Below are 15,605 nucleotides of genomic sequence, written 5' to 3' on the forward strand. Positions count from 1 at the left end.
TCCCCTACTCCAGATCTTCTCTGCCCAGTCTTCCTGGCCTGGTAGGGTAGAAAGAGCAACAGATTAGTGCTTAGAATTTCTGCATTCTGGCCGTGGCTTTGCTACATCCAATCTACATGTGTCTGAGCAAGTTCATTTCACTGGTTGAAATCTCAGTTTCTCACCTGCAAAGTGAAGACACTGATACCAACACACTGGCTTAAAGGCTCAACTGAGATCATACAAGTAAGACCATATTGTGAAGAGCTCTATACATTTAATCCATTCATGGTTCATTCACTTGTTTATGCATTCCTCCTCAGTGTGCTTAAGCGCCAATTACAAGGGATTATTTTTATTAATATTCTAACTAGTCTCTGCCTACTTTGGCCAATGAAAAATGTGAACTCCCGATGTGACTCGCAAATCATAGAAGAATAAAAACTCAGTCCCAGAAGCACAAGAAGTGAGAACTGAGTGAATCTCAATAAGGGAAGCTGTGATTTGGGGCCCATAGTCTTCTACGTCAATGTGGTTTCAAACTCTCTTTTGCTTCATCTCATTATGCTGTTTTGATGTTAGCACTACAGAAGTCCAAACTTCACTCCAGAGCCAATCAATCTCAGCCTTGTTACCAAGGCTTCAGGGGCCTAGGCCCTTGTGAACCACGTGTTTGAGTAATTAATCTTCTCCATCCTGAAGCCCTTATATGCGGGCAGCCGCCACCAAAGCCAAGAGCGATGTTGCAGATTAGTTGCTTAAGTGCAGCCTGGAAGCTGCCTTCTGAGTGAAGTGGTGCTAATTAAACCCTGCACCCTCACCAGGACCACTGCTTGTAAGACAAACTAGTTGTTAATTATGACCTGGGCACTATTTTGGAATTTGCTGATGAACTCCTGAGGGGTTGATTAGTTCTTAACACAAAAACATCAGTTTATTCGGGGGAAGTCCTTAAGTGAAGAATCCTATCTTGATTTTAGGTCCTTTTATTTGAATTAGGTCATAAGAAAATTATGTGAAGTTAAATGAAGAATTCCAAACAATTAAGCAGTGTGACATTTTTCAATAGCAATTATTATTTGTATTATTTATTATTCCTGAAAACTCAGATACAGGAAATTAAAAGAGTATAGCAAAATTCTTTTACATTATAAATAGAAAGAGAGGCATAGTGTCACTGACAGTTTCAGACATTAATTTTATTCTTTTTGAATTAGAATAAAATGTAAATGAGATAATGTTACTTAAATTTGATTTTTCCTCTCTCAACACATTTAATATAATAATTTAACTAACTGTGTGGCTGGTAACAGCCATAGTAAATGTACAGATTATGTAAAACCATTTCGTTATGACCTGAATAGTGGTGATGAATTTAGCTGGAGTCATTATTTAAGTTCTCGTGAAAGTTCCATTAACGTTTCTTTCCTATACCAAATTTACTGCTGTCACACTTAAAAATCATAAGAAATGAGGAAACAAGCATCACGAGATAGGAAAAAATCATATGCTCTGCAAGCAATATTTTAACAAAGTCTATTTCCACATATTTACACTGATCAGTTTTTAGTCTATTTATTTATTTTAGGCAGATTTACTGACCAAATTCTGCAGAGGCTGGGCACAGTGGTTCATACCTGTAATCCCAGCACTTGGGGAGACTGAGGTGGGAAGATTGCCTAGCCCAGGAGTTCAAGGCCAGCCTGGACAACATAGCGAGACCTCATCTCTGCAAAAAATAAAACAAAATTAGCTGGGCATAGTAGTGCACCTGTAGTCTCAGCTACTTGGGAAGCTGAGAGGGTAGGGTCACTTAAGCCTGAAAGTTAGAGGCTGCAGTGAGCCGAGATCGCACCACTGCCCTCCGGCCTGGGCAACCAAATGAGACCCTGTCTCAAAAATATACATATTTAAAAAACAAACGAATACACACACAAAAGTCTGCAGAACCATTGTTATTGAAATGGTTCTAAATTTTGGCCTTCTCTGTGTATTTGTGTGTGTGTATGTATACACATGAAAACAGAGAGTCTTTTTTTCTAACACTACCACTCAATGATTCAATAACATGTTATTGTTTTAAGATCTTAGAAATACAGATAAACAAGAAAGAACAAGGAAAAACAAATCATTGCAATCCAATGAAAGTCCAGCTTCATAAAATTTAAGCTGGTAAGACTGAAAGCAAAGGATAACTATAGTAGAAACCCTAGTCTTTGATCTAGAGAAAGAGAGAAAAACTTGGAGACAACAAAAGGAAAAAAGTCCTATTAATATTAATTTCTGGCAATTTATATTAAAGAATGATGATTTATATACAGTGAGCATTTACTAATTAGCAGGCATTTTATGTTACTTTATCTTCCCAAACAGTCCATAATGTAGGGGACTACTATTCTCACCATTTTAGGGTTGAGAGTATTGAGCCTTTACAGAAAAGCTAAAGCAAGTTGTCTATTTCTAAAAAGTAGTAAAGTCAGGATACAAACTGAGTATTGTCTTACAGAGATCATATTATCAGCTACCACGCTAATTACCTCTCTTCTAGTTTCAGAGATTCTAAGATTATTGCAATTACTGTAAAATTTCATGCAAAAATTAGAAAGCAGAAACTCTGTAAGTTAATACTGCTTTTAGTCATAGTAATACGTGAAAACTTTCAGGTAACTTTTGAGATTTGCATTTAAAATGCCAAAAAAGCAAGAAGGCTTAAATACCTGTCCTATATCTGATTTCGTATCACCAAAGGTGACTTGGAATGACCTCAAAATGTTTTACTCATGGCAAAGAGATGAAGATGCTGGGCTGAAATCTCCAAGCAATGGTTTCATTGGTCATCATATTATTTTTATACCTGAAAATGCAGTTCTTCGTTCATACAAAATGCATAGTTTTATGCATTTTGCCAAATAGAACATGTATTATTTTATTACTCTACGATGTATTTTTTCTCAATTTCACATTTCTGATATAGTGGCTTACCTTATAATCGCTGCTTACCTTTAGTCAAAGTTTTCTCCAAAAGTTTTTATAAACCTTCAGTGCAGTTCACAATCCAGGGAATACTGTGTTCATTGGCTCCTCCTCTTCCCAGAGCCCCATTCTCACTGTGAACACTCATGCCCAGGTCAGCCAGCATGGCTGCATTACCTCGTGTCAGGCAACCAGGAAGCACAGTCTGCCCATGAAACACATTAATCACCAATCTGACGGTAGGAGAAAACCTCTCAATAAATATCAGAAATAAACATCTTGGGCCAGGCACGGCAAATCTTGCCTGTAATCCCAGTGCTTTGGGAGGCCAAGGCAGGATTTCCTGCTGCCAGAAATTTGAGATCAGCCTAGGCAACATAACGAGATCTCGCCTTTACAAAAACTAAAAGCTAGCTGGGGGCGCTGGCATGCGCCTGTAGTCCCAGCTACTCTGGAGGCTGAGGTGGGAGGATCGCTTGAGCCCAAGAGTTCGAGGCTGCAGTGAGCTGTGATAGCACCACTGCACTCTAGCCTGGGTGCCAGAACAAGATCCTGTTCTAGAAATAAATAAATACATACATATAAATCTTTACAAGGAGCTCCCAAGTTAAGACACAAAAGCTGCTACGGCAAACCATGCATCCCTCTTTGTCACACTACAGAACTGACAAACACTTGGAATTGCATTCTTCATTATAAATTTTGATTATTGGAACTATACCTACATAGGTATTTGTGAGTAAGATTGTATATAACAGATAGCAATCTGAAAATTACGTACAAGTAAAGTATAACATTGTATAATGTTGCTACAATTTCTAAGATTCCAAAATATTTATGTCAATTGTAGTTCGTTCTATGTTGCGAAAACATTTCCTGCATGATCACAGGTACTGCCAAGTACAGTAGATTTAAAACTAAAATGGCTTACCAGTTTCTAAACAATCCCCTAGGAAACAGTTTAGTCTAAACCATTATCTTGATAGTTCATAATTAGGTTCAATAATAAAGCTTGTTTTGCTGACCTAGGTCAGATCGGCATGTCCAAAGCATCTGGGCGCAGTGACCTTGCTTTGAGAGGGTATTGTTAGAAAATCCATTATTATCATCACATACACTTCAGAGAAGTGGCTGTTTTGTGAATTGATGGTGTGATGTTGCCACTTTAGATAAAAGAGTCCATGAATTATTGACTTAATGAGTTAATGTTGCTTGATTTCACAACAAAGTCTTTACAGTCTTGATGCAATTTACTGAACACATAATCACAGCATATGAAGGAAAGCACAGGTGATAGGCTCTGCCGTGCATTTATGAGCCACATCAAATCTGGAAAAGATATGAACCTCAGAGGTGTCACTGTCTCTCTCTTGAAAGCATGACACCTTGGTCAGTGTGTCTTAAGGCCAATTCATGAACAGTCGCTTGAGATGGCTTTCTTACCATTATTTTTGTCTTAAACGCAGAGCAGTTAATTGCTTTTTCCCCTCCCCCTAGAGTTTATTTTGGTCCCCAGGCGAAGCCTTGAGGTCAGTCCTGTGTAATCATCCTGGCCGTGTGGTATGGGTGCAGCCCACAGAGAAAACCTATCACAGGGGAAATATGCCAGAAGCCTCGAGCTTGCCACGGCAAAAAGGAAGCAAAATCTTCTAATCTGATGACGTTTTTCTTCAGAGTACACCAAACATGGGAGAGATGATAAAAACCCAGGCACAAGGCAGTTAACAGGTTCTCCAGAGAAGCTGATGAGCAGGCGAGACCCAATTATTCAGTGAGCCAGTCCTAATTTGGGTTTTGCTACCAGTCATGGGGAGCTTATTATCTGCCAAGACATTTCTGTACAAATCCGCCCAACAAACTTACAAAGTAGACGTTATTTTTCCCATGTTACAGATAAGGAAATTGAGGACCAAAGAGAAAATAACTTGCTGAAGAGCTAGCAGGGGAGGGGTCAGGATTCCAAGTGGGTCTGGCTGACTCGCAGGTGCGTGTGAATAGCCACTACACAGAACGGTGGCCTCTTGACTGCCATGCCTAGCATCTGTTTGCTGTTTAAAAATCTATAAATCTCTCTGGCTTTGGGATCTCACTTGTAGATACCTCCTTTCATCCTCCAAGTCAAGTTAAATGTCCACAATATTCAAGATGGCTCACATTTCAGTCCCAGCATGACGTTGCAACCTTACCTTCCTCAATTCCCACTCACATGTCCTTTACTGTCAGTTTCCCAGCACGCCATTTGTTTATTTATCAAGACCATGGCTCAGATCATTTCTTCCTGTCTCTCCTGAAATCTGGTACATTTTTTCAAAACACAATTTTGTGTGTGTGTGTTTGTTTTCATGAAGTCTTTTCGGATCCTCCACCTCCATTAAAAATTATTTCCTATTTCCGTCTTCAAATCCCATAGCATTTTGCTTGTGCCTGCCTCTCTTAAGGTATTTCATCACAGTCTGAATGTGATCATTTCTTGTGGGCTTATCTAACTACTTCTTGTGCTAACTGGAAGCCCTTCGAGGATAGAAACCATGTCCTAGTCATCACTGCATTTCCAGGGTTTAGCATCATATTTAGAATGAGGGATACTCAATAAATGCTTGTGAGATGAATAATTAGATAAATGAATAATTGTGAAGAAACAGCTGGGCAAATTAGTTGGGTCATGATTCAGAGGTACTCCACGCAATTTCTTGGTGAAAGGACTACTATGAAAGAATAGAGAGGCCAGGCACGGTGGCTGAAGCCTGTAATCTCAGAACTTTGGGAAGCCAAGGCAGGTGGATCACCTGAGGTCAGGAGTTTGAGACCAGCCAGATAGGGCGAAACCCCATCTCTACTAAAAAGACAAAAACTTAGCCAAGTGTGGTCACGGGCCCCTGTAATCCCAGCTACTCAGGAGGCTGACGCAGGAGAATTGCTTGAATCCAGGAGGCGGAGGTTGCAGTGAGTCGAGATGGTGCCATTGCACTCCAGCCTGGGAAACAGGGGAAGATTCTGCCTCAAAAAAAAAAAAAAGAAAAAGGAAGAAAAAAAAAGAAAGAAAGAAAAGAAAGAGAGAAAGAAGGAAAGAAAGAAAGAAAGAAAAGGAAGAGAGAAAGAAAGAAAGAAAGAAAAAGAAAGAAAGAAAGAAAGAAAGAAAGAAAGAAAGAAAGAAAGAAAGAAAAAGTTGACTTTGCTCATTCATCCCTGCGTCCCAGTCTACCATTTTGTTTGTATATTAGAATTCAGGTATGGAATGGGAAAAAATAAACTGTGATATGTAACAGCACCTTAGCCCCTTCTCACTGGCCCTACTTTCTTTGCCTGAAAGGAGCTTTAGGCCAAACTGGGAAAAATTCCAGCCCCAGCTTGGCCAAGTTGCCTGATGGTACCATAGCTCAATTTCCTCATCTGTATGATGGGGGTATAACAGTACCTATTATTATTTACCTCATTTCTGGATACACTGTATGTCCCTACGTGTGATTCTTCCTTTGCACTTTCACATATAATGGGCTACTCTGTTAGAAAGCTCTTTCTTATATTAAGCTAAAATTGGTCCCCCTAGTCCAAGGTCTACCTGTTAAAAAATATGGAACAAATCTAACCCCATTTCTATATAACACTTTTGGGGGTGGCAAAAATACCCATCGGGGATGCACACATGCACTTTATTTGCCACATAAGCATAGCACAGGTGCTCAGAGTCACAGTCAACCGTTCTGAGAACTTAAGGGAGAATCAGCCCAATTCATGGCTCCATCCCTGACTATCTGTCTCTGCTACAGGAGTCAGTGTGACATGGTGGAAAGAAAACAGATGTTTAAGTCAGAAGTTCCTGGAGGCAACTTCTGACCCTACTGCTGAGTGTGAGGTGAGTCACTTAACTTCTTTGAACCTCAAACTCAAATAATCTCATCCATAAAATGATCGGGGGCTCCAACTGAAAAAAAGATGTAACAGTAACTATTTGAATTTCCACACTAAAACATTTTTACCAGAGTTTCAAACATTTAAACAAAAGCATCCAATAAAATAACATCAAAGACTTTTCAAATATTCCAACAAATGGCTATTGCTGATCCATTAAATGTGAATAACTTCACTTCTTTTTTATCATTTAACTTAATTTCCAAATTTAAAAAAATAACAATAATGGTGACAGTACTTTTAGATCATGTCATATGGAGTCAGAAGAAAAGCTGAAAGTGTCCTGTGATTCAAAAAAGTTTCCTAAAACCACCAGACAAGGCTTCGAGGAATAGGAAAATGGAGCTGGAAGCCCAGGGAGGAGGTGTTCTTATGTCCACTCAGGGTCCCCCAATCCTCAAGCCTACGGACACGATATTGTGGGAGAGAGGAGAGGAGGCCCAAGGCCTGTAGAGAATTTGCACTCCTTGACTAGGGGGAAGCCCCAATACTTCCCCTGCACTGGATTTCCCCAGCCACCTCACTTTCAAGTCATAGTTGCTGGGATCCTCTATCTTCAGGACCTTGGACAAGTTCTCCCAGTGACGCACCAGAGAAATGTCTCTGCTCAACTGTTCATCATCCATGGAGTTAGAAAACCTTCGTGTTGAGTAGAACCCCAGAGGGAGACCATTGAATGTGTTATAAGAAACAGACTCTTTGCCACTCAAGAGGTGGCACGCTCTGTCATACATCAGCACCTTTCCTCTGGCTGTACCCCAGCCCCCATTCCTAGTGAAATGTTATTTCCCCACATCTTGACCTATGTCTAAGTGAGAGGCTGTCTTCTGTGTAACATTTTCTCACACTGGTCTTTCTGATTTCCTATACCTCTTAATGAGCATATTCTTATAGAAAGAGTACATGAGAAACTGTTTTTGTCTATCTCATGTGCTTGGCACAGTGTATCTGTTTATTCTTTTCCTACCTTTGTCACCACAATCTATGTCCTATCCGAGACACTGATATTGTCCTCCTTTCTCCTTCTCTACACCACAAAACCACTCTTAGGGTTTGTCTGGACTTGCTCTTCCACTTCCTTTCTCACCCCCTACCCTACATCCCTTTCTATCCTAAGTTGTGTAAGTTGTGTGTTTCTTACCCCTGATGAAACTGAACCCTTAAAGGCATACCATGACCTCTAAATCTCCTACCTGCCAAGAAACTCGGTGCTAAATCTAGTGCTCAGCTGCAGCACTTAACTCACTTCTAGTGCCACCTTCTAGTTCATTATTGAGCTATCTTCTTAAAATGTTTATTTCAGTTCTCCTACTTAATATGTGTTATAATCTTTTAAGTATCTTCAAATACATTTTGGGAAAAGGCAAGAAATAACTACTTGTTACCAAAGTCACTGAGTCCCGTGGTTTCTTCTCAGCTCGCACCCATCTCCGCCCTTCTCTAACTTTTGATGCTGCTGCTGGCTATCACATGGAAACACCCTCCTTGCTCCATCTCTGTCATGCTCTGTCTCTACTTTCTTTGCTGTCTCCTTGTCCTGCCTGAGGCAGACACAGTTCCTGCTATTTGCCCTAGTTCTCTCTTCCCCTTGTTTCTACTTTCTTTCATCCCCACCCCATTCTCTCTCCAATGGATGGCCCACTCAGTGCCGTGGTTCAACTAGGACTGAGATGTCAATAACAAGGGTGCCAGTTCAGGCTCAAGTCCCAGGACTACATTTCCAGTGGCCTCTTCAACAGTTCTTGGAAATGCTATGGGTACCCCAGACTTGATAGATCTAAATTTTTCTTTTATCTTCTTCCCATCTTCTTCATTTTTATTAATGACATCACCAGATCCTTGGTCTCCTAGATTTCAAATTTCAGAGCCATCTTATACTCCTTGCTTTCCATTATTCCATAATCCATTAATAGCCAAATGCTCCCAGATCAGCATCCTCCATGTCCCACATTTGTCTCCTCTTTTCTATCCCCTCTGCCTCTGTCCTAGCTCCAACCCTGATTCGTGCTTCCTTCCCTATATCCCTGCTGCAGTCCCCTGTTTGGCTTCCCTGCTTCTAGTCATTCCCAACGCCAATATGGTTTTGCACTGTGCCAGAATAATCTTCCATAAATACCTCTCTGACCATGTGACCCACTGTTCCTATACCTCTGATGCCTGCCCAGTGCCTACAGAACAGAGGCCAGATGACTTGGCATTCCAGTCAAGACCCTACAGGATTTGGGCCCCAACATCCTTTTGCTTACTGTCATCTATTTCCCCTGCCTTTTAGTTCCAGAAAACTCCTTGTCCTTTCTCTCTTCCTTGCCTTGATTCATACTCTTCTCATCTCTTCATCAATACCTAATCAAGTTTTCAAATGCTTCCCTGCCTAAGTCTTTCCTAATCTCTCTGGCCAGACCCAGCTTTCTCATCTGTATTTTGCTAAAACTTTATTAACATTTGGTATCAGTCTTGGAACTCATTTTTTATAAGATATTCCTATATGCTGGGCTATGTGTTTCACATTTTATACTTTTCAATCTTTATAATTCCATGAAATGGGTTTATTAAAACCATTTTGTAGATGGAATAACAGGTTCATAAAGCCAAGCTACATGGGTAGCGAAGCACAGTGGCTCTTCAGACCATACTCCCTACACTCTTTACACACCAGATAACCTCTTTTAAATAATTATTCCACTTTGTCCTCCCTCAAGAGCCACAGAAATCTAAGAGAACTGATATGACTACTTAATAGTGACAAAGTAGCTCTGTCTTTGGACTGTCCTAGTCCCAGTTCTTTGTGTGGCTTTTCTCCTTTTAGACCCTCTTCTGATATTTGGTTACTATTGCCTTTTAAAGGTTTCATTATTATGCATAATGTATTCATTGAAGGGCAGCATTTCCTGTAATTTATGTCTCTTCATTTTACTACTCAGCAATTCCTCAGTATTTAACCTCATAAATTTCCAGTTATTGTCCTATATTTACACATTGCATCTGCTGGGGAAGTCTGTGCAATTTAATACTACGTGGAAGCTAAAGGGACACAAAGAGGGCGAATCTTCTGCTTCTGCTCCTACTGTCTAAGTCAGATTGCTCATGATTAGGAGCAAATAGTCTCACCTACCTCCACCCTTTTGCATTTATCTTACTAAATAACATAAGGGCCTAATTTCCTTGACTTTCCAAAATCATCTCCAGTCAATCCCTGGGATCCGGAACTGCTGGCCTCAAAGCCCGTTTGAACTGTCAGGCATTTCCTATGCTGTACCTCTCAGTCTCCTGGGCTGCCAGATCCTCCTCCTCTGAAAGGCCAAACAGTACTAAAACCTCACCTCATCTGGCTCTCAGTCCCCTTTGTTTCTCTTATATTGTTCTGCCATTGCCCTAAAGCCAAAAGATCTCTGGGGCAGTGGCCCTGTTTGGTGTTTGGCACAATTTCATTTACTGAACATCTCGGTGTACATTTATGATGCCATATAACTAATAATAAAAACAGGATAGCCTAGGGCATCGTTTTTTATTGTCAGCTCTGTGGCAGCTGTGGGGGATGGGAGGCAGAGGATAGAGAGTGCAGGAATGGTGCAGGACTGCCTAGGAGGGGCCAGCCCTTGCTGAGCCCATTCTGCAAGCCACATTCCTCCCCAAATGATCCAAACCTTGTCCAGACCCTCTCAAAGAGCCATTCCAAGCTTTCTGAACACTCTGCAACTGTGCAGAAGGCCAGATCAGAGGCTTTTGTGCACTATCAGGGAGGTACCTAAGCTGTGCACCCCACTATTTTTCAGATGGCAAGTTTGCCCACGTTTAGGCATGTGCAGAATGGATGACAGCAGAGCTCACGCTGATCATCACTGCCTGTTGCTAAATTGACGTGCCTCTCCTCAGATGCCATCAGCTGTGCAGTAATCCATATTGATGGCTGGGCTTCAAAGCAGCCATTTGTATGCTTTGCCTTTCTCTGTGGCTGTCTACTCATTGTGAATATGGCCTGGGTGGTATATGCCCCCGATCCTCTGACTTGGACTTCAGCATGTTGAAAAGGCTATTACTAGGTTTTAGAGGCAAAAACTTGCTCTTTGAAAGCGTTATTAGGAGGCAGCATAGAATAATGGAAAGAGCCTTGACTCTGACATTAGGTGGCCTGCCTCGTGTTTCAGGTCTGCCCTTTACTAGCTGTGTGATTTTGTGTAAATTACTCAACCTCTCTGAGCCTCAGTTTTCTCTTCTGTAAGTAGAGAGAAGAGAAAAATTCTACCTCACAAGGTTGTTTAAAAAATTCTGGGTAGTCTCTTTGCATATTAAAGTAAATGTATACATTATTTGCTGAAAAGTGCTACATAAGAGGTCATTGCTATCATTATTTTTAAAAGAAAAGTACAGAAAGAACTCTTGGGCTACATAACTCTTACATTATTACTATGGAGGTGTAGCAAAGTGAATGATAAATGTTGAAGCCTATATTGAAGGGAGAAGGAGAAATAAACTGCAATTTCTAACCTAGATGATTCCTGCTATTTCAGATGCCTTGGCTGATCCGGAACACTTGGCACAGCTCTGCCACAAGTGCAATTATTGGCAGCATCTGCTACAGAAAAAGTAAGTGAACCCTTTCTAAGCTTAAAGTAAAAATCAATGCTGATTTTTACATCTATTCTGATTGTGTGGCTTGTAAACGGTTAAAGGACTTGTGCTGTGGTGATTCATAGATTAAAAACTGCAGAGCACACGGGTGGGATGTACTGGAAAAACGAATTCTGTCCACCTGACTGCATTGACCGTGGAAACACAAGGTTAGCTGGAAGCAGCTCTTGAAATTTGCCAGAGCCAAAAGGACTGAATCTAGGTTATAAAATTTGTGTCAGTGAAAAACAGATTCATTTTGGGTGGGTTGTTTAGTCATGGTACCAAAGCGAAGACAAACTCAACACACAAAGGAAACAGAATTGACCACCTGGGATGAGGGCTAGCGTGCATCCTCTTCTGAAATTTCCTTAATGATCTCAGCTGTTTCTGCCCCACATGCTGTTTGTGAAGGGACCAATTCTCATTATCTTCTAAAATGATCTCTTCTCGCTATATGCAAACCCTCGTCGGCACACTGTGCATGCTATTTGGGGGGTTATTACAGATGAGTTAACAATGATCTCTGAGATGCACATGCTAAAGCTGCACTGACTGGGCCCTATGGAAGAAAGGGGTCAAGTCCCTTATATGTTCTGGGGACCCAACAGACGTTTCAGAAACAGAAGGTTAATAAAAAACGAAGGGATAATCTGATTTGGAGAATATTTTCTTTGATTCAGAAAAGAATATGCCCTGTAGTACTTTCTTTGACTTTCCAATATGCTAATTTTAAAAAGAAAGTTGAACAAGCATCTTAGCTGTCTACCTTAACTATAACTAAGAAATCCATCTGGTCTATAAAAAGGACAAGGCCATAAGGAGGTGTTTCCTCAACTGCAGGCAAAGGAAGGAAAAGTCAGTGGCTGGCTTGGATTTGCTTTTGCCTCTTCTCTGTTGGTTTGGACTCCCAGTTTTTGCGCATTGGAAGATGTGTCTACCCACTGGCCCCCTAACCCAGTACTTCAGGTTTCTTCAGTCAATAGCAGGAAGGAAGGAAGGGGATCAGGGCAGACACTCACAGCCATTTATCTTCTTCTTCAAGTGCTGCATCCTTTGTAAATGAAAGAGGCCAATCAATAGGGCAATAAGGAAGGAAGACAAGTAGCTGGGAGGGACCCACTGCATGGTGAGGTCTATTCACAGCCAGGGCCCCTTGCCTTGTGCACTCCATCCCGGAGGCATGACTCATTAGCATTCCAGAGAGGTTTGTTATTTAAAATTAGCCCTCTATTACACAGAACAAGATGATCACAGTGAATATTTTCATTGCTGGCCTCTGTAGAATAAATGTACACATCTGTTTAACATTTGAAGTTATTGAAATCAGATCTGTTGTACGTTTGCCATCTATTAAGAGGCAGTGCTATAAAGGGGAAAGTCCCAGACCAACAGTGAGACAGACTGGGGTTCAAATCCAAGCTTTACCTCTTATCAGCTCTGTCCACTTGCACAGCTACAGTGCTTCTCTGGACTTTAGTTTCCTCATCTGTGCAATTGGAATGATAACAGTACCTAGCTTACAGAATATAATGACCTAAGATAATCTGTATTAAAGTAATTCATATAATGCATAAGCAAGTGCTCAAAAATATCAATTCTGTTAGTATTGCATGAAAACTGAAATACTAAAGGTTTGAGGAGAGGAAATAGGCAACTCTTTGAGAACCTGTAAGGCCCTCTGAAGCTGTTCTGCCCTACTGGTATGTTTGTAATTTCTTTGAGGCGGAGACTTTTCCTTAACTGTGAGTCTTCTCTAGTCATAAGGAGATGATATATACGACATGCCAATATGGGGAGATACTAAACATCACCACTTCAAATCTCATGTGTTGATCATATAACTCTTGATTGGGACAGAACCCTAGAGCACACACAGCTTCATCCACTCATTTTGTAGAAGCCCTGAAAAAGGTTAAGTGACTTGCTCAGGGTCACATGTTGAGTTAATGGGTTGAGCCATATTTCTTTTTCATTCCATCTAGGTAATTTCCCAGAACGCTTTATAAAAGACTATATCAATATTAAGAAGGAATGAAATGATCTTTCCAGCAATAACAGTAATATTCAAATACCCTAGGGGAAAAATATATAAAGTTTAAAGCTCTTCGTTTGAGGGATCTACCAAGATCTTATTAGAATTCTCCCTTAAAACTCAAGCTTGAGTTCTTCACTCAAGTCTATGCATTTTACCCTTTGGCCAGATTGTAGCTCTGGAATTCCCCGGGTTTTCTCATGGTGATCCTTATTGTCTTTATATCCAGTGAAAATACTGGGGACATTTAATTCACACATTATTCACTGAATAATAAAAAATTATTCAGCAGGCCGGGCGCAGTGGCTCATGCCTGTAATCCCAGCGCTTTGGAAGCCAAGGCGGGTGGATCACCTGAGGTCAGGAGATTGAGACCAGCCTGGCCAACATGATGAAATCCTGTCTCTACTAAAAATACAAAAAATTAGCTGGGTGCAGTGGCACACGCCTGTAATCCCAGCTACTCAGGAGATTGAGGCAGGAGAATCTCTTAAACCCAGGTGGCAGAGGTTGCAGTGAGCCAAGATTGCACCACTGCACTCCAGCCTGGGCAACAAGGGCAAAACTCCGTCTCAAAAAACAAAGTTTTTCAGTAATACTTTTAAGGCACAGTAAGGAAGACTTTATTCAAGACCATCGATATAGGTATAGGAACAACTGCAATAGAATTTTGCAGTGTGGAAGAGATATAAGCCACAACTCTGAATATAGCATGGGCAAGTGGGAATTTATGGCTAAGAAGCAGGGCAGAAGTCAGTGGACAGAAAATCACCAAGAGAAAATATCAGGGGCAAGGGGAATTCTGGCTAAACTAAACTATCACAATTCTTGCTGAAGACAGTCCAAGGTAATCACACATTACCCGGGGGATATTGGGGGTTAAGAAACCTGATCAGACATGGAGAGTGGGAGGTATTTGCTAAGTTGACTTAGCAGGGTTCTTACTGAAACTGGATTTTACAAGGAAATGCACAGATGGGCCCAGGAGAAGGTTCAGGAGCCTGACTAAAGTTTGGCCAAGCAAAGAATCTTTGTCACTGGCTAAAGATATAAAACATGGGGTTGATGAAAGCTAGATTTTCAAACACAATACACCTGATTTTTCTATATTCCTTGGATTAAAAAATGTAAGTAATAGATTTTTCCCCTTACCTCACTGGCTCTAATTATTGCAGACTTTAACCTTGCACGTTAAGATCCTCTCCATAATTGCATTTGCATATAGCTTGCAGTCATAGCCCCGTGTGCACAAAGAGAAATATTGTTTTCCTTCCAATCTTGCTGCCAGCTGTGACACACATCCTTCCTAAGCTCCTTTCCTCCCCATCAGCACCACGTCCCAGAGACCAGTAAGGAGGTCTGGACTACTGAAGAGATGTTGAATTGACTCTGCATACTGAATCTTGGCTGCAGGATCCTTTTGCAGATGAAGATGTCAAAAGGCAATCTGCAGTGAGAATGACAGTGTGATTAGCCAGAATGAGGCCGAAGTCAGAAGTAGCACGGACCACTGGGAAATTAAGGCACCAATTTTCACCGTCAAGATCAGCTGTGATAGGGCGGTATATCCTAGCAACAGCAGAAGTCTTAACCTTGCCATCACAGCAAAAACTAATTTTGTGGTGTTATCTGTTCCAATATCTTTTAATCCAAAAAGTCTTTAAACAGAAAGTAAATACTCACACATTTCTTTTCCTGGATCTGCCTTTTGCCTCTAATTGGGAAATCCTTAATTCGGTGAATTAAAAGGTTATTGAGTCTTAACACAAATTTCATTTGCTTTCCTTCTTGACGCAACCATGGGAAGCCTCATTGGAGAGACAGAGAGGGATTGTAATAGTTAACATTAACTGCATTCATGAAGAAAATGATGCTTAAAATTACCCTGGTGTATCTTAAACCAAACACAGAAATTTTATTATCCAGCCGAACAGTGTTAGAGCATGCCCTTGCTATTATGTTGATTCAGATTTACCATAGGGCAGTGCCATCTCTTAAAACATAACTTCATGTAAAATGCTCACCCAGTTAGAATGGAGCCTTTTCTGTCCCTTGATACCAGTTCTTTAAAGAGGCTTAGCTATGATATATTTATATTTAC

This window comes from Nomascus leucogenys, chromosome 6, assembly GCF_006542625.1.
Source record: "Nomascus leucogenys isolate Asia chromosome 6, Asia_NLE_v1, whole genome shotgun sequence".
Taxonomy (NCBI): domain Eukaryota; kingdom Metazoa; phylum Chordata; class Mammalia; order Primates; family Hylobatidae; genus Nomascus; species Nomascus leucogenys.